The 23,211-nt window shown below is 40.9% G+C and overlaps 1 long non-coding RNA gene across 1 annotated transcript; it reads right to left on the bottom strand.

Annotated features, from left to right (window-relative positions):
- Nucleotides 1–230: 230 nt before the first annotated feature.
- LOC116632475 lies at nucleotides 231–20,952 on the bottom strand. The gene is made up of 3 exons (XR_004299420.1): nucleotides 20,854–20,952; nucleotides 17,873–18,030; nucleotides 231–336 (listed from the first exon to the last, which is right to left on the bottom strand). It is a non-coding gene; the product is annotated as an uncharacterized LOC116632475 (long non-coding RNA).
- Nucleotides 20,953–23,211: the final 2,259 nt, after the last annotated feature.

Raw genomic sequence — 23,211 nt, 5'->3', positions numbered from 1 at the left:
AGACTACCATCTTAGGATATCATTTGGGGTGCAATGGAGGATGGGGCATCAACCTGTGATGTGTCCTATGATATAGCCACCAAATATTCCGGTTTGCCTGGCACATTTTCTGTTTATGCCTGTTAAGCTAGTGTAATTAAGTCCCCTTTCACTTTCAAAAGTGCCGTGGTCATTTTCACATATAAATTACATGATTACCTTACTATAGGAAGCCATGAGATCAAGTTCAAGTCAAAGACCCTTTTTTATAAGTCAGCACAGGCTAATGAACTAGGACTCATCAACAAAATATGTGTACCAATTTGGAGATCTCTTCTTTGTCCTGTGTCCAAGGACCTAAAAGAAAGAGAGAGAGAGAAAAAAAAGCCATCACTATGAACCATATTTTATGCTGTTGGATCCTGACTGATGTGAGTTGGAAGCATTGCTCTTAATTTGTATGGAAACTATTCTCTCCTCATCGTAAATACAGCTTTTGATATCCTTTTTGCTAAACATTCTTAAGAGTATAACTCATTTTACTAAATAGTAAGGCATAAACTCCAACTAACTCATTTTGTCTTATGCTCATTGACATAATTTTTAGGAAAATACAAAACATATTTTGTGTTAAGTTAAACTATCATATTTTTAAAACTTTGACCATAATGCAGCTCACAGTAAAACAGAGTTCAGAATTAATAAATAGCGTTGGTTGCCAAGTATTTTTGGTTCATCCAGAACTGAAAGTTTTTATTGAAAATTTACTACATCTGGCAGTCATACTAGGAGGCTGTGTAATTTCTGGAAGAAAAGTAGTGAAAGAATATTCCTATTTTTCTTTCTTAATCTAGTTTCTTTTTCTTGGCTTTTTCTACCTAAAGGTTACCAGACACTAGGTATGAAATGATCTTACATATTAGACACCTCTAATCTTATTCATGGAATCCAGTATGACTTTTTTGAGTTTCTCAAGAAACTGGTAACACGCAGTGTTTGGGATGCAGTTTAAGAATTTACTTAAACCACTTCCTCCCAACCCCACACAAAATCAGAAACCCAAGCCAATCCAGATGAGAATCATAGACATATCGTTGCTCTCTGCAAAACCAAGAATTGTGAAATTTTACTTAATCCAAAATTGTTTGAATTTTGTTGTTTTAAGCCTTTTACTGAACTTCTCTTCTTATGCCAAAATAACCACATATGGTTTCAATCCTTCGAGAGGAGGACAACTTGGGGTGAATCTAGTAGAATAGCAACATTTTAAAAAGTTTAAATATGGTAGAGTTTTTGAATTGCAGAGCCCCTAGCAGTCTTCTGTTCTACACTTCCATTCACTATAGGAATCTCCTCCCCAACATCACTGTGACAATGGTTCTCTGAACTGAATTCTGACTTCCAGTGATAGGAAGGCCACAGCTTCAGAGGGTGGGCAATTGGCTTTATGGTTGAACAGCTCCAGCTAGGAAGTTGTCTTACAGTGAGTTACGACATGCCTCCCAATATGTTTATTTTAGAGGGCAACAGACCGTACTGTGGACTCAATTGTGTCTTCCCAAAATTTGTATGTTCGAGCCCTAACCCCCAATGTAACTGAATTTGGACAAAGGGAATTTGGGAGTTAATTAAGATTAAATGAGGTTATACGGACGGGGTCCTAATCTAGTAGGGCTGGTGTCCTTAAAGGAATAGAGAGAGCTCTATCCTCCTCAAGTGCTGAGAAAAGGCCACGTGAGCACACAGGGAGCAGAGAAGGGAAGGAACACTGCCCAGAAACGGAATAGGCTGGCACCTTGATGTTGGACTTCTAGCTTCCAGCACTGTGAGAAATAAATTTCTGTTAATTAAGCCACCTAGTCTATGGTATTTTGTTACAGAAGCCTGAGCTGGCTAAGACTATGTGTACTGCCTTTTCTCTACCAGAACTATCAACTATCATGCCCACTCTAACACTTATAGTCTTTAAAATGAAAATTCACAGTGAGTTCCATTTTTCTTTAAGTGATAAAATTTCCAGAGAGCTGCCTAGACTGCCCATTTTGATATCACTCCAGCTTGTGCCTGTCTCATCAAAATAATGTTGTCTAGAATAGAACACAGAATATTCTAAGTTCATTCTGACCAATACAGAATACACCGAAACATTATTTTCTATGAGCTAGATTCCATATGTCCTTGTGGGCCATACATAATATAATGTTGGTTTTGACTTTTCAGAAACACATTGTATGCCAGTTAAACTTGGGGTCACCTAAAATTTCCATTTTTTTAAGATGAGCTTCTTTCTGGGCCCTGAAATCCAGAAGGCTCTTAAGTTATCAAGTATGAGATCATCTGGGAAAATATAGAAGATTAAAGAAAATTGACATTTCACTATACAAATGAGAACTCTAAGGGCTGGTTGGTTTATATAATATAAAGTCAGTTATATACTATGTTGGCAGGGGCTAAATGCTATGAAAAACAAGAAAAAGTAGAGCAGGGCGGGGGTGTTGGGGCTACATTCTTCTGGTCACAACATAGCAGGAATCACTGGATCTCATCAACATAGTTGTCACTTTTTCGGTTTCTGCTGTCTCAACTCTAGGTACATGACCCTGACCATTTTAGCCTAGGCACGAGTAAACTGATTAACTTGGAAATTTATTACATATTTTACATATTTAATATCTCTAATGTAGAGTTGTTGTAGGCTGTGGTAATTAATTCAGCTTAGGAAGTATTCACTGAGTTATTCATTTAGAAAAACAGCTTGTGATTTTATTTATTAGTGGTACATCTGATTTTGAAAATGCCTTCATTTAATCAATTGATTAATCACCCATCATTTAGTCAACAAATATTTATGGACTGCTTATTATGCAGAAGTCTGAATCATATGTATGTGTATTGAAAGTACTGTTACAGAATTATGAATTCTAGAATTCCTAGGTGGAATTAGACATCTAGAAACATCATGAAGTTAAAAATGCCAGTATTTTCTAATCCAAAGAATAGAGCTGTGGTATGAGCATTTTTATTTTTTTGCTTTATGATTATGTAAGAACATGTTAGTTGTCTTACAATACCTCTCTGGTAGATAAATTATCGTGTTTCCTAACCGTATATGTGGGGGAATTTGAGATTCTGGGAAGACAGATGGCTTACCCTTAGTCACTTAGGGAGTGTTAATACTGGAATGGAAACCTTGAGTTTTAGCATCATTGTCTAGCAACATCTGATCTCTGATCCAATTACTCTAAGAGGTCCCACACCTTTGGCTCCAGGCCTCCCTGTGAGCCAGGGGGCCTTCACCGTCATACCCACTCAGACTTCGCCTGTTTCTGGGGTCCACGTCCTTGATGTCAAAAGGCCTGCATCAGGTATGAGAAGTTCTCAGGGTGCTATAGGCTATCTGTCTTTGCCAGTGAGGTTCAGCCCTCCATCTGGCCCAGGTATCAGCAAGTACAGAAGGAGGGTACATGGGTAAAAGTGGGGACAGGAGAAGAGGCCACAAGAAGGAATCAACCATGTTTATTTCAGCTCCTTTATCTTACTGCAGCTCCCAACTTGGTATGTGACCTTCTCCTATGCAATTACAGGGGGGCGGGGAAAAAAAGGAGAACGATAATCACAAAAGAATTCTAGATATGTGACCCTGACCATTTCGTTTTTGGGAATGCCATGTCCAGGCCTTAAGTTTTGGACATTTTCATCTGGGGATTTTCAACCTGGTTACAAAATGGGCAGAAGGAATATTACCCCATGGGAATGTATCAAAAATATGTGCAGGAAGGGTGTTAAAACACAAATCTCTGCCTCCCACCCTCACGCCCCCCACCCCCACCAAAGGAACTCTTGTGAACAAAGATTCTTAACCCTGGCTACACATTAAAATTACCCATAGAGGGGCACCTGGGTGGCTCAGTCGGTTAAGTGTCTGCCTTCAGCTCAGGTCATGACCTCAGTGTCCTGGGATGGAGACCCATTGGGCTCTCCTCTCAGTGGGGTGTCTGCTTATCCCTCTCCCACTGCCTCTGCCCCTCCCCACTACTAGTGCTCTCTCTCTCTCTCAAATAAATAAATAAGATCTTTTTAAAAAATAATAAAATAAAATTACCTGTGGAATTAAAAAAAAATTACCCAGGCCTGGGTCCCACCTCCAGGCTTTCTGGGTTCTTTGGTCTGAGATACAATCCTGACTGACATATTTCTTTAAAGCTCCATGTGCTTTTTTTTTTTTTTTTAAGATTTTATTTATTTATTTGACAGAGAGAGACACAGCGAGAGAGGGAACACAAGCAGGGGGAGTGGGAGAGGGAGAAGCAGGCTTCCCGCTGAGCAGGGAGCCCGATGCAGGGCTTGATCCCAGGACCCTGGGATCGTGACCTGAGCCGAAGGCAGACGCTTAACGACTGAGCCACCCAGGCGCCCCTCCATGTGCTTTTATTTTTTTTTTATTTTTTTTTTTTTTTAAAGACTTTATTTATTTATTTGAGAGAGAGAATGAGATAGAGAGAGCATGAGAGGGTCAGAGGGAGAAGCAGACTCCCTACCGAGCAGGGAGCCTGATGTGGGACTCGATCCCGGGACTCCAGGATCATGACCTGAGCCGAAGGCAGTCGCTTAACCAACTGAGCCACCCAGGCACCCTCCATGTGCTTTTAATATGCAGCGGGAACCACTGTCCTAGTGATCCAGGTGACAGCATCCCATCCCAAGCATCCTCCACCAGGAGTGTGAATGTGGAGAAGAAAGCATGAGAACCATCAGTCCAGTCATTCTCAAAGTGTTTCACACAGCAGCAGCATCAGTATCCCCTAGGAACTTATTAGAAATTCAAATTCTCAGGCCTAACTCTAGACATACTCTCAAGGGTATAGTCCACAAATCGAAGTTTTAAAAAGCCCTTTAGTAAAATTTGCAATCCTAACTTAACGCATAGGATTCTAAACTTGTAACTTGAATATAACTGAGTTAGATACTTGTCCTTTCTGATGAAGAGAACATCCTCATTATAAACATGAGCATAGATAGGTCTCTGTTTAGCTAAAGACGTTAAGTGTGGCAATAGAAAAGTCAGACATTAACCAGGAAGGATTCTGGGTGTGAGGGCAGAGGTTGTACTTTTGTTTTGAGATACAGGCTCCTTCTCAGGAAATCACATCATATGGGCAGCCATCTTTTCCCCTTGAGCTAACATTCTTTTTGCATTGACAGTGAGTTTATATTTTAACCTACTCTAGGCAGGCTCTTCCCCATAATCAAACAATGTTTTCAAAGACAATAAAGATCAGCAAACAAGGTCCTACACTAGACAAAGGGAGTGGAAAACACCCAAAGCCACCTGACCCAAGACGTCGCGTGGGAATCCGCTGGGTTCTCAATTTCAACAATAACATAGATGATGTCATGCCAGACTGCTGTGGTCATGAGAGTTGGGGCAGAAGAGTGAGGTGTTGTCATCCATTTTGTCCCTCAGTGACCCTTGTGGCTTTGAGAGAATCTTTAGATATGAGTCTATGGAGGAGGGATGACATGTGTTTTTGGACATTCTTCATATCATCTTATTTCCAGCTTTCAATCACATCAATAGGGATGTGAGCAATGTCCCAAAGTAGGAGAACTGTGGTATCATAAGAAAAACCTCCTGGTTGACAAACCAGAACGCAGATTCAAAATTCTTTCTTGTGGAGGAAGCCATTATAATATCAGAGACCCAAAGGTTAGGTTGCTTCAGAGCCTACCTGTTCCAAATAGGTCATAAATTCCTGAGGAATAAATCACTCTTACTGGGACTGAAGACATGCTTAAAGTCAGAATATAATGGTAATGATTCATTCTGAGATTTCATATAAAAGCCACAGGAACTAAAAATGCAAGTATATTTCCCAATGTGAAACATGACCTGCAATCTTAATCCATTTAACTTCCTCAAATTGCTGTATTACTCAAAACAGCTTATTTCTTCCTTGAGCATAGATGAATTTCCTCTGTGGTAACTGTCACCATTTGACCCAGTGATATGTCTAGGCTCTCCTCACTACCTGTGAGTTCTCCTTCAAGGAAAGGTCATCAAGCAAGCAGAATGGGTCTGGTTAAGAGCATGTGCTTGGGACTAGATTACCCATGTTCAAATCTACCAACATGGCTTGTTAGGGGTGTATACCTGGATAGATTTCTTCACCTTCCTAAAGTACAGTTTCTCCACCTGTAAAATGGGGAAATAATAGTACCAACCTCATAGTGTTAGCAACAGCACAGGGTCTGGTCTATAGGGAGTGCTCAATAAATATTAGCTCTTATTTGAAGAAGCTATAGCATAATTGTTAAGAGCAGGATTTTAAGGCCAAACTGTTCTGGTTCAAATCTACAGACAAGTTTCTTAATCTCTCTGTGTTTCTATGTCCTTCTGTATGAAATGAAAATAGTAATGAAATTATTTTACAGGTTGCTGAATCAAATGAGTTAACACATGTAAAGTGCTTAGAACAGTAATTGGCAAATGGCAAGCCTGGATTAAGTATTAGTTAATACTATGATGTAAGAATCATGACATAGAATTCCTGTCAGAAAAAGTAGTGAGTTAAGAACCCGATCTCAGGTAGTATCGGATTAGTATTACTCTCCTTAACTTTACTGCCCAATTAACACTGGCTAATTCATCAGAGCTGGAGTTGTAAAAGGAGTCCAGAAGGAACTGGGACAAACAACCTGCCACCAGGTCAGCACCTCACATCTCTGGGGCACTGGGAGCTACCTACCATATTTTAAATACTTAAAAGTTATCCATCAAGCGAAAAACTGTTAAACATTTTCTATCCTCCAATCTTAACAAATATGCCTTCTCAACAACCTGGAAGTTCAGGCTGGAATGCAGAATTCTCAGAGCTCCATGCCAGAGGGAGCTGAAGGTGCAGACAGCCAGCGTCCAGCCCCTGGCCCCCAGCCCCTGGCCTCCAGCCTCTTCCTTTCTTCCTGTCTTCTCCTCCTCCTCCTCCTTCTCCTCCTCCTTCTTCTCTTCCCCTCCCCTCCCCCTCCTCCTTCTTCTTCCTGCCTCAGTGTCCAAGGTCAACCCCAGAACCCCGACCCCATACACATCCCAGTGATGGCAGTGTGCCACCTGGCTCAGGGAAGTCTCAGGCAGACATCCAGCAATGTGGCCTGAGCTCTCTGGGCAGAAAATTCCATTGTCTTGGGTACCAGGAACTCATTCCAGAGGGGGACTGTTAGAGACTGAATATTTGTGTCCCCTGCCTCCAGCTCCCAAATTCTTATACTGAAGTTCTAACTCCCAGTATGGCTTATTTACAAATGGGGCCTCTAAGAAAGTAAGTAAGGTTGAATAAGGTAGGGGCCCTGATCCGATGGGATTAGTGTCCTTATGTGAAGAGACAACAGAGAGTTTGTTCTCTCCCTCTCTCTACACAGAGGAAAGACCACGTGAAGACATAGACAGAAGGTGGCCATCTGCAATCCAGAAATAGAGTTCTCACCAAAAACTGTTCATGCTGGCATAATTGATCTCAGACTTCTCGTCTCTAGAACTGTGAAAAACTAAATTTCTGGTAACTCAGGGTTTAAGCACCCCTGAGTCTGTGGCATTTTGTTATGACAGTCCAAGCTGACTAATATAGGGAGCGTGGGGTGGGCTCCTGGTGGGGCACCCCCTGGCCTGCAGACTCCTTGATCTGTGTGGAGGAAGGCAACCAGAGAAAAGCTAGAGTCCGTTTAAAGAGGTGTCCTTAGGGCAGGGATACCCGTGAGCTCCAAGGATGGTCACCTTTCCCCAAAGGAGCTCAGGGAAAAGTGGAGAAATTGAATTTTATTGTACTGGTTCAGATAGAGAGATTCAGTGTGGGAATTTAGGCCAAAAACTAAGTGGACCTTGATAGAGAGTTGTTAGAAATTACCCTAAGGCGGGGTGCCTGGGTGGCTCAGTTGGTTAAGCATCTGTCTTCAGCTCAGGTCATGATCCCAGGGTCCTGGGCTGGAGCCCCGCATCAGGCTCCTTGCTCAGCAGGGAGCCTCCTTCTCCCTCTCCCACTCCCCTTGCTTGTGCTCTCTCTCTCTCTCTCTGTCAAATAAATAAATAAAATCTTAAAAAAAAAAAAAAGAAATTACCCTAAGGGTCATCCAGCCCTCATTTTACAGTTGGAGAAACTGAGGTCTACAGACTTACTAACACTTTGCTGAGACCTTGGCTCTCTAAAATCTTAGGCATATACCCTTTTATTTGTTAGGTTAAGTTTCCCAATTTGTGAATTAACTGCCAGAGGCCTCCTGAATTTTCTAGGACAACTTTGGAGAATGCTTTAAGAATTCCTGCCTCATTGCAGCCTAGATCCTGCTCCATCTGGGCTTGATAAGGCAAAACCATTTGGTTAAAAAATATACATAGCCGCCTTCTAAGTACACTTACTAGCTAAAGAAAAAGTACATAATAACATTTTTAGGGTGAGGTCTTCGATATTTACAAACTGTTATTCACCCCAATCAGACAAACATATGACTAACAGCAAATATAGTCCTATGAGGTTCAAACACAATGTTTATTTGCATTAAAAGTCTATTCAGGTCACATGAAGGAAGCACTTTGAAACTGGGCAGAGGTGGCCAAGCTGCAGCTTAGTAATGGAGCTCATATTCTCTCACATGCCTAAGGGCCCAAGGGATTGGGAGAAGAGGTGGCGGGACTTCAGAAGATCACAGTCTAAGGACATAGCGTTGGTATCTAGCACACCTGTAGTTCTCTGCAGCTTCTGTGTTTCCTTTGACAACAGGCCATCTATTCCACAATGATAGTCCTTTCGGACAGAGACATAGGTCTAATTATATTATAATCTCCCTTCATCTGGGTATTTTCAATTTCAAATGACTCCTACACATTGGAACACATCTGAGTTGACTGGCCATGCACTTTTATTATCCCTATTTGAGAAGTAACAATATTAAGATTCAGAGAGCCTAATTAAATGCTTGGCCCAAAGTCATACAGCTGATAAAAGAAGAGTTGAATTCATGTCTTCTGGCTTTAATTCCTCTGCAGTATGCGTTAAAAATAAAACAGCCAGAATATGAATCTATCTTATTTGGACCTTGGCTGTGCTTATGAAATAAAACTACTTTGTTTTGTCTCAGTAGGGCTCTAAGCGTGGACATCCCTTGCTCAAAGCTTGGGCAGTCCAGGTGGTTCCCGGCCCTCTCGCTTTAATTTCCACAAGGACAGAGTTGTGGTCCCTTTCCCTCTGCAGTTCTGCCTTTGACAGAAATGACCAAGGGCTACAGCTGGTGGTCTTAGGTTTGAGCAGATGAAGTCTCAACCAGTATCCAAATAATATCCATCAGAATAATTTTCCAAATAATTCTGTTAAAACATTGTTTTAATGTCCACTGGCTTTTTTCCTGGTTATAAGAAAAATCCCACAGATTTCCTTGTGGAAAATTTATAAGGTGCAGAAAAGTATAAAGAGAAAATCAAGTTCACCTGTACTTTCATCCGAGATAATCACTGTGAACATCTTGATGTGTTTCCTCAAGTCCATCTGTCCTATATTTAGAATACTTAGGCCATCCTATATATACAATATTGTATATATATATACAATTATAGCTTACTTTTTTCATTTAGCATTCTATTTTATTGCATTTTCCCATGTCATTTGGAATTTTAAAAGGTATATATATATATATATATATTTTATGGATGTACTACCACTTATTTAAATGATTTTCTGCTCTTGGACACTGGGGTTTGCTTCTAATTTTTCATTTTTAGAAATAATTCCACAGTAAGGGATTTGGGGGGGGAAAAAAGAAGAATTCTGTAACAAATATTCTTAACATGATTCTCTATTTCTATCTCTAATATTCCTAGAATTGAATCATGGAAGTAGAGTTACTGGATCAAGGACTACAAATCTTTTTTAAGATTTTTGATACTTGGAGTCAAATCGCTTTTCAAAGAGGCATTACCAGTTTATTCCCCCACTGGCAGCATAAAGAGCACCCCTTCTACACATCCACTCAACAGTGATTCTTGCCTACCGGTTTCTCACTGCGATACAGGCTCCCAAACCAAACTGTTCAGAACTGAATCCCAACTGGACCACTTCCTAGCTGTGTGGACTGGAAAAACTTGCCTAGCTGCTCTGTGACTTGGTTTTTCTTCTAGTAAGTGGGGACAGCAGTACTACTTATTTTGTAGAATTAAATGATATATTACAAGTAAATACAGGAGTGCCTATCATAAAGTGCTCAATAAATGCTGGTCTGTTATCATAAATAAAATTCTCTTCCAATTTGATATATGAAAAACTGTTTCATTGTTGCATTAAACTATATTCTTTGATTACTAGTGATGATAAAGATTTCTTATGCTTATTGGCCAATTTGTATGTGTGTATGTGAATTGTCTATTCCTACCTATTGACTACTCTCAATTGGGGTTGGTGTTTTCTTGTTAGAGATTTGTTAGAGTCCTTTGTATATTAAGGATATTAACCTTGTGCATGTCATCTATACTGCAAATATTATTCACTGTTTGTAATTTGCTTTTAATGTTTGTCTATGATTTTTTTTCATGATGTAAATGCTTAAACTTCTATGTGGTCAAATATGATATTTTCTCTGACATTTTCTTCTATTGCTGTTATGCTTAGAAATCCAGCCCTCCTCCCACATTCATTTGTAGTACATAATTTATCATTCATAAATTGAGTTTTTACATGTTCTACGGTCTGTTTTGAGATTCACTAAAAGATTCCAATTTTTGCATCAACCCGACAGTGTTTTAATTATTCTAGCTTTATGTTTTAATACCTGATAGCTTTTCTCTTTCAAATTTTTTAGAAGTTTTTTTTTAAATTTTTTTAAAAGATTTTATTTTATTTATTTGACAGATAGAGACATAGTGGGAGAGGGAACACAAGCAGGGGGAGTGGGAGAGGGAGAAGCAAGCTTTCCACCGAGCAGGGAGCCTGATGTGGGGCTTGATCCCAGGACCCATGACCTGAGCCAAAGGCAGATGCTTAATGACTGAGCGACCAAGGCACCCCTAGAAGTTTTTGAATGCTTATTCTTTTACTTTATTTTAATATCATGTTATCAAGTTCCCACACATAAAAAATCCTTTTAATTAAATTTGTGTTAAACCCATAAGTTAATTTGTTTTAGGAACAAGGAATATTTCTTCATTGATTATAATTTTATTTTAAAAATTCTATAGGTTTGCTGTTTTTGTTTTTGTGCTTGTTTTCATATAGGCCTATATGTTTCTTGCTAGGATTATTTCTATAGCTTTTAATATTTTTATATTATAAATGGACTTGTTTCTCCCTCTATATGATCTAACTTATTGCTGGTAAATGGGGCATATACAGATTTTTGGATACTTCGTATTTGACAACTCTGAAGAAGTTTCTTAGGAATTCTAGAAGGTTTCTGGCTTCTGGTTGAGTCAGTTGGGTACATAATCAGATCATCTGGAAATAATGTTAATTTTTTTCAAATAAACTTATCTCCTATTTCTATTTCAATGATATTGTCAGTTGCTGAAAATGTGTGTAAGACACAATGTCTAAAGCAATCTGTCCTTCCTTGTCCTCCACTCTGACAACAACCAGAGTGGGGGCAGGGAGGGGAAGGTGGAGTGAGATGGTGCTTATCTGAGAACAGGCGAAGGAGGCCTCTGGGTAGCAGTTTCTGTAGCCCTGAGCGCTGGTTCCAGATGGACTGTGGTCAGTCATCTGCAACCTTCCTTGTTCCCTTTCCCTCTGCCAGAGTCCTGCTCCTTTCTCTCCCTCCTCCCTCCCTGAGGACATGGCAGTGGCCAAAGTCTCTGCACTGAGGAGAGAAGTTGCTAACATGCTTCTTGTTCCAGTAGGAACTTGTTGGTCCTACTGGAACAAAGGTGGGACCTCGGATCATGTGCAAAGGCCCTTAGTGCATCTTCCTTGATGCACTTCCTCCCTCCTCCCCATCTTCCCTGCTCCCGCCTTCCTCGGAGCCACCAGCAACTCCCACTTGGATTCCTACAATAGCTTTCTCAATGGCTCCCTGCCAATCCATTCTCCTCACAGGCTAATATTTTAAAAACCAAAATCAGAATGCACTCCTTTATTAAAAACCTTTCAGTGGCTCCCTGTGCCACTTAGAATAAAACACAGACTCCTTAACATGGCCCCATGTGCTTGGTCCCTTCCTACCTCCAATATCTTGTAGCACCTCTGTTTCCCTTGCTCTCTGGGCTCCCACCACTCGGCCTTCTTCTCTGTCCCTAGAACACACCAAGAGCCTTTGGACTTTCTACCCTTCTGCCTAACATTCTTACTCCAGCCCCTTGGCCTATGTTCACTTCCTCATTATTCAGGCCTCATATCCAATATGCAAATCCCCACCCTGCCCTAGCCAGAGCATCTTGTTTGTGCTCTTCATGGCACTTACCACAATCTGTAATAATTTTGCTTATTGTTCACTTATTTGCTATGTCTTTGCCACCTGGAATGTAAACTCTACGATGGCGGAAACTTTGTTGTGTTTCTATCTGAATCCCTGGTATCTAGGATGGTGGCATGGAAAGGATGTGAAGAACAGCCCGAGTTCTTCCTAGAAAATGGAGTCTGCTCCCAGGGCTTGCATGCATTTTGGGAAATGATCCCAGGAAAGGAGGAATGCTGTCGATAGTAATATCTGTTCTCATGTGGCCACTGCAGTGGACCGGGGATCATGGTGATGGGCATCTTCTACGCAACTATGCAGAATGAATCTCAGAACCGTCCATTCAAGGGACAGAGGAAGGGGTATCTACCCACCCGATCTGATTTGCAGCTCTGGTCAAGGGCTTGCCTTTCCATGGGTGCATGCAGGACCAGATATATAATTTGTGAGGCCCAGGGTAAAATAAAACTACAGATCCTTGTTCAAAGAGTATTAAGAAATTCCAGAAAGTGATAGATGAGCCTGCCCCAAGCCTGGGGCCATTCTGAGCACAGGTCCCGTGGCCAAGCCCTCATGCCTTCAGTACCAAGCCTGGGGACCAAGTAGTTTGCTGTAGGCATCCCACTGTGTGTCAAGGATCTGCGAAGGTCCAGAGCAGAAGAGCTAGAGCGACGAGGTGCAGCTGAAGCAGGTGCTCTCAGGTTTCACCTGCAAACAGATTGCTCAGCCGTGGCTGGGGTAAAAGGTGAATCGAGAGGATCGCAGGCTGGGCCACCAGAAGTATCAGAACCCTGAACGAGTGAATGACTTTGGTATTGCTGCTCACTGAAATATGCCTAAAATTCTAGAAAATCTAAATGGTAATTTGGAGAGTAATCATTCTTTTATTTTCGACGATAATGGAGAGATCTCTTTTGCTTCACCATTAAGTATGCTTTGGGCATTGGTTTAAACGAGATTATACTTACTAATGTGAGAAAACACCCTACTCATAGCATTCTGTACACTTAATTATTTAAATATTAAATAATAAAATAGTTTTGTGTTCTTCTGTTCTGGTTACCTATTGCTATGTCACAAAGGACCCCAAAATTTAGTGGCTTAAAACAACTCCGTTTTACTATAGCTCATGATCTTGTGGTCAGGAATTTGGCTAGGTGTTTCTCCTACTCTATGTGGTATCAAGTGAGTCACTTGGTGCTATTCACCTGTCAGGTAGGCTGGTCTGGAGGACCTAGGATGGCTTTGCTTACATGTCTGGTGGCTTGACAGGTTGACTAGAAGTCTGGGCTCAGTGGGGACTGCCAGCCAGTGCATCTACATGTGTCCTCTTTAGCACGGTGGGTGCAGGATAGTTGGATTTCTTACTTGGTGGCTCAGGGTTTCTAGACAGAGTGTTCAAAGGGACCCGGGTGGCAGCTGCAAGGCTTCTTGTGACCTAGCTTCAGAAATCACAGAATGTAACCTTTGCCACATTCTATTTGTCAAGGGACTCGCTAAGGCCAGCCTAGATTCAAAAGGAGGGGAATAAAGTGATCTTCTCAATGGGAGGAAAAGCAAAGAATTTGTGGCCATCTTTAATTTAGCATGTTCCCGTTAAAATTTCTTATAAATCACATGATAGGGTGACTGATCCCTTTAGTATGGAACTACTGCTATCTTTAGTTAGGGTTGCCAGTTAAAATACAAATACTGCAAGAAATATATTTATCCTAAAAAATTTTTTTTTGTTTATCTGAAAGTCAAATATGACTGGGTATCTTTTCTTCTTTCTAAATCTGGCAACATTGTTTTCATTATTCCTACATATACTGTATAGGTACCAAAGTAGACAGTTGACATGGGAGCACATTCTCAGCTTAGTCAAGGGAGATGAGCCCTTGAGAAGATCAAAGAGACAGTGGTCTGTAATATAAAGCAATCCCAAGGAGCAGACTGCATGGCAGGAAAGGCTGGTTTACGTTTCTGATCAACTGACAATTAGCTAGAAGCGTTTCTGTTTTTAGACCTAGTTTTTGCAAATTGTCTTAAGTATAGGAAGGATAGCATGCAGCAGTAGCCAAAGGTCCAGTTTCTGGAGTTAAACACATCGGGATTCAAGCACCAGCTTGCCTCTGACCAGCTGTGTGATCTCAGAAGACAAGAGGATTCCTCTGAATGCTGTTGCCTTATTCGTAAAAGGATAATAGTACCTTACAGGGTTGTTTCCAGGGTTAAATGAATGTGTGTAAAGTACCTAGCATGGTGCACATAATGAGTACCAAACAAAGTTACCGGCTATTATTAGTATTTGAAATCTTAATAAGCAGAATAGGCTGAACACAATTTTTCTAATTATTGAAATTTGGATGAAAGTACATTCATGCAAGACATATAGTTGTAAGTGTTTTAAAAAATTCTTAGTATTTTCATATAGCTAGGCACACAAAAAGAGCTCAACAAATACTTGCTTATCAGCCTCATTCACTTATACACACATTGTAACGAGAAAGGGTGGTTAATGGTTCTGGTTTGCTCACTGTGAGGTAAATATTTAATAGTGATGTTGCTCGTGTGCATGTGGTAGTGACTAGCTCCCAAACCCCAAACACCTACTCAGCCTCAAAGACCTTAACTGCGATGACTACTTCTTTTTATCACTTGCAAGAAGATAAGAGTTAATCTTTTGATTTTCATCTTTCTGAGCTTTATTCCCCAGCAAGTGAAACCATAGTGTTGTCAATCATAGAGCCTGCTTTAAATATTCAGTAGCTAGCACAGGGACAGTTCAACACATTATTCTTCAAGGATTAAAAAGTGTGCACACTAAACAAAACAAAAAAGTGTACACACTAATTGAACAAATTTGTAAAATACTGGTACATATAAGTTGATGTATGTTAAGCATCAGCACAATTTTCTAACTATTCCTAGAGAGCATCTCTGTCCGACTGAACTTTCTGAGATGATGAGAATGTTCTAGGTCTGTGCAATCCAATAGGGTAGTCAATAGCACATGTGGCTAGCAAGCACTTAAAATGTGAGGAATTGTATTTTAAATTTCATTTATTTTTTTTTAAGTTTACTTATTTATTTTTAGTAATCCCCACACCCAATGTGGGGCTCAAACTCACGACCCTCAGATCAAGAGTCTCATGCTCTTACTACTGAGCCAGCCAAGCACCCCAAATTTCATTTAGTTTTATTTTATTATGCTATGTTAATCACCATACATTACATCATTAGTTTTCGATGTAGTGTTCCATGATTCATTGTTTGTGCATAACACCCAGTGCTCCATGCAGAACGTGCCCTCCTTAATACCCATCACCAGGCTAACCCATCCCCCCACTCCCTCCCCTCTAGAACCCTCAGTTTGTTTCTCAGAGTCCACAATCTCTCATGGTTCGTCTCCCCCTCCAGTTTAGTTTTAATGAATTCAAATCACCACATGTGCCTAGGGGCTCCTGGACTGCACCCTGCCGCTCCTGGCCGTAAGTGACATTTGGAGACTCTACCAGTATTTAAAGTCATCGAAAGTTCACTTCTGTTCAGCTTCGCCGTGAACTTTACTAACTCAGTAAGTTATTCTGAGCTTGCTTAAGTTTAAGGCATTAGACTGTAGATCCACAACAAGACGTTCCATTTCTCTCTTTTTTTTTCCCCTCTGAGCTTAGAAGTGGCTTTATAATCTTTCTCACTATTAGGCTCTGGAAAGCCATTGAGAGAAGCTAACAATAAACTAATACTTACTGAGGGCTAACTATGTGCTGAACATTTGATCAAGTGTCACCTCAGAATTAAATCCTAATCATTCCAACCACAGATCTGCATCTTCTTTGTTAGGAACCAAGATATTCTTCTTCATTTTTTTCTACTATTCTAAAAAACAATAATTATCCTAGGGACTTAATGTCAGAATGAAGGAATAAAGAAAATCAGTAGGTATTTGCTGAATCTGCTCCAAAAGCTTATAAGCAAACAAAGGAAAAGTATATATTCAACATAAATTTGCACAAAATGATTAAAACCTGCTAAAAAGGTATGAGGGTAGGAGTTTGGACTTTTGGATTCCAGTGGCTGGGGGAGGGTGGAAATGGTGAGGAAAAGCATAAATATGAGTTTAAGCTATACTATTTGAGGTAGAACTGCCAGACTTGTACAAAGCCATCAGAAAAAAAAAAGGATACCACTATGCTCTTTCAATATCTTGTTCTTAAAAAACAGAAGTGATCATTCCTGGAACTCTGATAAAAAGGTTCCAGTAGGCAGGTCAGCCGAGGTTCAGCCAGGAAGGCTATTTACTTAACAATGTGCTGCCGGGATTGAGGGGAAAGAGACACTCTTAGTTTGAAACTCAGACTAGGCCATAACCCATGGGGAAAGGATTCACATATTTTCTAGGGAGAAGCAGATGTTATCAATAATTATAATAATAACAACCCTACATAGCTATCGCTGTTATCAAGTTCACATATGAGAACTCTTATCATAGTCATATATGATAAAGGCCATTTTTTCTTTACATAAAGGTACTAATGCATTTTGAAATTATCAAACAGCTAAAAAATATCTGATTGCCAAACCTAAGTTAGGAAGTGAATTCTCGGAGGCTAACAGGTGCTTATCTGAGGATCTCACAGGTACAGATTTCATTTTGTTGCAACAAATATTCATGAAGCGTGTGCCAGGCACTGTGCCAGGTGCCAGGTGTATATTGGGGGATGAAAGAGACACAGTCCTTGTCTTCATGCAGCTTAGAGTCTAGCGGGGGAAACACACCTTAAAAAAATGCCACAACAAATACCTAATTAATGCCTTAAGGGAAAACCACAGTATGCGATGGGAGACAAAAATATGGGAGAATGTAATTTCGGTCGGACAGCCAGGGAAGTATAGATTCTGACTGCCCTTTCACTGCCAGTTAAACAGACCCCACTCAGCTGTCTATCAGAGATTTCTCTAAGTAAAATAATTCTGCAATCATCCAAGGGATTTAAGTACTATTTCAGGATTTTGTGGTCAGAAGCATTATTCAGTTTCCATCCTTGAGACATGTGAGTCAAAACCTTTTATCACTCCTAGCACCCTGTACTGCGAAAAGTAACAACATAATCCACATGTCATTCCCTTCAGATCTCGGTAACTTCCTAAAACCTCCCTCATTCCATGCTCTGCAGAAGCCAAAGCCCACTCCAACACTTCTGCAAATTCCCAAGAAGTTTATGCTCTCGTGGTCACTTCTGGCCTCGGCCTCCTGCTTTTGCAGTGGGTTTCAATTATGGAATATATTGCTTCCTGTAAATGTGGTTTCTGTTCCATGCCCTGCTAACCCAGATGTGAAACTCAGCCTCCTTATGATTGCCACAGAACTCCCACTCTCATAGGACATTTGAATGTATTGTGAAGATCTGAGAGGGGACAGTGAAGAAGTTTGCATTTGTCAGGATAAGTCAACTGCTATAACAAACAAACCTCTACTGCAATAACTTACCAATAGCAAAAGGATATTTTCTTACTCATATCATAGTCCTGAGGAGGTGGCAAGGGGCCTGATCCATACAGTCCTTCACAGACAGAGGTTTCGGTCATCTGGTGGCTCTAACATCTGTGGGGGTCATGGAGCCCTCCACCTGATCTTCTGCAGCCAGCCTGCAGGAGAGGGAAGAGAGGGGAGGGGAGGGTGGTAGTTGTGTAAACCAGGCCTGGAGGTGGCGGCATCACTCCTGCCAACATTCCATTGGCTAGAACTAGTCACGTGACTGTACCTAACTGCAAGGGAGGCTGGGAAATGTAGTCCTTAGGACTAGTTCCGAGCCCGGGAAGAAAATGGTATTTTGTAGAACACCGAATCTTTCTCTGTCATAGGATCTATTCCACAGAAACACAAACACCTTCAAATTTAATGTTACATCTCCTAATTTTACATCTCCTTGGCTTTTTCACTATTGGGGATTTTTTAATGTAATGCCCAGGTTCACACTGACTTTTTTCTCTCACTTTGCTCCTTCCATCCTTTTCTCTCTTTCCATAACCCAACACTCCGCTTAATTTTTTTTTTTCTAAAAAGGTTTTTTTAACTCTTTCTCATTGTCTTGTCTCCCACAGATTCCTGAAGCTCTCACCATCCATCAAAATGTCCCATCAGAGAACAAATACAGTGTTTCACTAGGGAAATCTTCACAGGTCATCAAGTCTGAGGCCGTCCGAGATACCATATGACATATGTCTGTGCTTCTCAAACTGACCGAAATGTATTCTGGAGAATATGAAGCCTCAAGAGAAAAATAATCTATTTCTGGCTCAGAACAATTTCCACAGGGACCACGTCTGTGCTCTCCCTCTTCTTTTGGGGGAAGAGGTCCTTTCCACCCCATTGCTCCAATATGCTGTCTAAATATTCCAAATATGATCGGAATGTCTGTGTGTGTGTATACACAGGCATGCTACATTCTTTCTTTCCTCTTTGCTGGTGAGACTGAACTGTGGGTCCCCAAATCCTGCCTTGTCCTCCACTTGAAGAGAAAAGCAGAAGCAAGAGGCAGAGGGGAAAAGTGAACTAGGGGTTTCAGGCCCTTGAGTCACTCCTTTCCTCGTGCTTCCTGGTTACACGAGCTAATAGATGCCCTTCTCCCTCTCTGACCTAGTTCACATATGGTCTGTCACTTACACCCACTGACTTATATCGCATACATGGCAATTTTCCTGAGGAGTCATTGTTTACTATCAAATTTGTACAACTCCCCAACATTATATTTATTTTAAATCATATATATATGGATCATATATATATGTGGATCACATATAATTGAACACCTGCCTATAGCTAGGTGCCCAGATCTGTACCTGCTCCTCCCCACTTAGAGGAGCTTAGATGGCAAAGATGAAGGAACACTCCCCATTCTCAGTTTGGGGAAGGGTCAAACTCCTTCTTCGTGGAGGAAGTTTTGCGCAGGGAACACATGAAATAATGACCTTTTTATGGGCTTTCTAGCTGGATGTACTTTTGGGGTGTGGGGCAATAGAAGCTGGGATGTCCAACAGAGTACCAACATCTGAAAAGTCTGCTGAGCCATCTGGCACCAGGAAAATTGGTCCAGCTTGCCTCCTGGAGGTTGGATAAAATTTATAAATAATTTATAATACAAGGACTTCAAGAGAGACTTAGAGGAAAGAAAACTCAGTGCTATCTCAAGCTGCTGGGAGCAAGCTGCTAGCCGTCAGCTACCTCCCCCACTACAAGAAAGTGCCAGTTGTGAATGGAAAGGAAACACTTGTAGCTCCATTTCCTCCCTCTCGGGCACAAGCAGCTCTAAAAAAAGAAGCAATGTGAACGGAATGCCTCAGAGAGAGCTCTAGCTAGGGTTTGCAAACTGATGAGGAAGCAAGAGTGTTAGAAATAGTTTGAGATTAGGGCAAGCAAAGAGATTTGCAAATTAGAAAATATACTCTACAGGGATAGAAACATCAGATAGGATCTATCTCACTACATGTTTTGTTTTGTGGTGTTTTTCCCCCCTTTCGTCTCACAGTTGCAATTAGCATTATCTTCGAATCTAACCATTGCCTACTTCTTGCTTCTTTTCTTCTTTTACCTGGGAGTTTCTATTTGTATTTTAGCCACCTTGTTTGAGTAGATGATCAGCCGCAGCAGGATATGGGTTTTTGTTTGTTTTTTCTTTTTCAAGTGAGATTGAGCACAAGGCTAGCCTCACAACTAACAGGGCTGGTGTCCTACATAAACATCTGCCCGTGATTTTCATTTGTTTTCCATAGATTTTCACAAATAAAGGGATCCAGGACTCTGTGAGAGAGTCATTGTCATTGTTTTCCTTTATGTGAAACAGGTATCAAATTTTAGGAAAATAACCAAAATGACCTACAATGGAGTTGGTTAGGATCGTTGGATTTATCATATAAAAACTTGTCTTTGGTTTCTGATTTGGGGTTGATTATAAAATTAAATTATTAAACATGATGTTTTGTTAAATATGATGTTTCAGTTGTTAAACATGATGTTCTTGGAAAATTCATAGGTTGCATTCTAATCTCCATTACTGGAAATGATTTCCATATTATTCTGATTACAATTAATCTAAGAGATAAAGCATAACTCATATTTTATTTTTTTTATTTTTTTAAATTTTTTTATTTTTTAAAGATTTTTTATTTATTTATTTGACAGAGAGAGACACAGCGAGAGAGGGAACACAAGCAGGGGGAGTGGGAGAGGGAGAAGCAGTCTTCCCGCTGAGCAAGAGCCCTATGCGGTGCTCGATCCCAAGACCCCAGGATCATGACCTGAGCCAAAGGCAGATGCTTAAAGACTGAGCCACCCAGGCGCTCCATAACTCATATTTTAAAATAAAGCTCTAAAGTCACCACATTTGGTGTGATGATTTTAGTTTGGCAAACACTGCCACAAAACCACTGCATAGCCCATGTCCTGTGATCTATCAACAATCAGATACATACCATACTCTTGGGCACGGCAACTTACTGCTGTACTTCTAGTCTGTGGAACTGTCCAAATACTGTGAGGATAACCAGAGAAATAGTAATGGTAAGTTGGTTGGTCCCCAGTGTCCAAAGTGCAACTCGACTGGGTTATAGAATAACTAGGTTGTCCAGCATTATCTATGTACTCGTTTCCCAAACAGGCTACACATCATAAACACCCAGAGAGGCTTAAAATGTTTTCCAATTTATTTTTAAATTTAAATAAAGTAAGGAGTGCCTGGGTGGCTCAGTTGGTTAAGCGTCCAACTCTTGGTTTCAGCTCAGTTCATGGTTTCAGGGTTGTGGGATTGAGCCCTGCATAGGGCTCAGTGCTCTGCCCTGGAGACTGCTTGGGATTTTCTCTCTCTCTGTCTGCCCCTGCCCATCCCCCTGCTTGTGTGCCTGTTCTCATGCGTGCATACTCTCTCTCTCAAAATAAATAAGTAAAAATCTTTAAATAGAGTAAAATTCACTTTTTGATGTCAAGTTCTATGCATTTGGACAAACGCTTATTATCACCATCACAGTCAAGATACAAAACTGTTTCACCACCCCTCCCCAAATTCCCTTGTGCTACCTCTTTTTACCCAAAACTACCTGCTTTCCACGCTTAACCTCTAAAAAACCACTAATCTGCATTTTCCAGAATGTCATATAAATGGAATACAGTATGGAATGTGGATTCCTTCACTTTGTATAATGCACTGAAGATTCATCCTTTTTTTTGTTTTTGTTTTGTTTTTTGAGAGAGTGTTTGCACATGAGCAGGGGGAGGGGCAGAGAAAGAGAGAGAATCTTAAGCAGACTCCATGCTCACCATGGAGCCCAGTGCAGGGCTCGATCTTACGACCCTGAGATCATGACCTGAGCCGAAATCAAGAGTTGGACAATTAATAGCCTGAGCCACCCAGGCTCTACTCATCCTTGTTTTTGTATCAAAAATTTATTCCTTTTAATTGTTGAGTACCATTCCATTACAAGGATTTATCACAGTTTGTTTTTATATCTCCAATTGAGAGATATTTATGTTATTCCCAAGTTTGAATGACTGTACAAGCTGCTATAATCATTTATATGTAGATCTCTGGTGGGCATACATTTTCATTTCTTCTGGGAAGAGAATATCTAGGAACAGGATACCTGGAATCTTGTGGAAAACATTTCTATGTTCACTGAATTACAATCTCTTGGGTGTGGGGCCTTGGGATATGTACTTTTAAAATGCTCCCCATGTATGAATTCTTTTTTTTTTTTATGTTCAGTTAGCCAACACATAGTACATCATTAGTTTTTGATGTAGTGTTCAATGATTCATCAGTTTCGTGTAACACCCAGTGCTCATCACATCCACGTGCCCTCCTTAATACCACCACCCCATCCCCCCACCCCCCTCCCCTCTGCAACCCTCAGTTTGTTTCCCAGAGTCCAGAGTCTCTCATAGTTTGTCTCCCTCTCTGATTTTTTTATTTTTTTTAAAGATTTTTATTATTATTATTATTTATTTATTTGACAGAGAGAGACACAGCGAGAGAGGGAACACAAGCAGGGGGAGTGGGAGAGGGAGAAGCAGGCTTCCCGCTGAGCAGGGAGCCCGATGCGGGGCTCGATCCCAGGACCCCGGGACCATGACCTGAGCTGAAGGCAGACGCTTAACGACTGAGCCACTCAGGCGCCCCTCCCTCTCTGATTTCTTCCCAGGTATGAATTCTTAATGGGTACAGAGTATCCTTTTAGGGTGATGAAAATGTCTTAGAAAGAGATACAGGCCATGGATATACACGCTGTGAGTATATGAAATGCCACTGAACTGTACACTTTAAAATTAACAGTGAATGTTACGTTATATAAATTTTACCTCAATTAAAAAAGATGCTCCTCAGGTGATTCTGATGTTTGGAAGTCCTGGTCTGGGGGGGCTGTATCTGGGTGGGCTTCACGTTCACGACGTCTGTACTTGTTAGAGGCTGGCCTCGGGATAACAGACGGAGACTTGGGCCCTATCTTCAACCCGTGAATCTGTAACAAACTGAATTTTCTTTAGAAAGTTTGGGGAGTCTTAATGAGTCTTGGTGGTTAGAAGGTAAACCTGTAGTTTAAGCGCCCTCTTGGAGGTTGCTCCTGGTTTGGATGGATGCAGAATTCTAGGTCATCACAGTTCTGCTCTGGTCTAACCAGTCTAAGGAACTGACATCAAGCCCGGGTCCAGCTTCTCCTGGAGTCAAGCAGTGCGGCTGAGATTCTTCTCACGGAGGATGACCAAGGACATGCCGGCTGTAGAGTCTGCTGAGACATTTTACAGAATAATTTTGGATGCTTGGTATTGGCTGGCTATCA

Source organism: Phoca vitulina, unplaced genomic scaffold, assembly GCF_004348235.1.
Source record: "Phoca vitulina isolate PV1807 unplaced genomic scaffold, GSC_HSeal_1.0 scaffold6, whole genome shotgun sequence".
Taxonomy (NCBI): Eukaryota; Metazoa; Chordata; class Mammalia; order Carnivora; family Phocidae; genus Phoca; species Phoca vitulina.
This window is presented reverse-complemented; position numbering and strand designations above follow the sequence as displayed.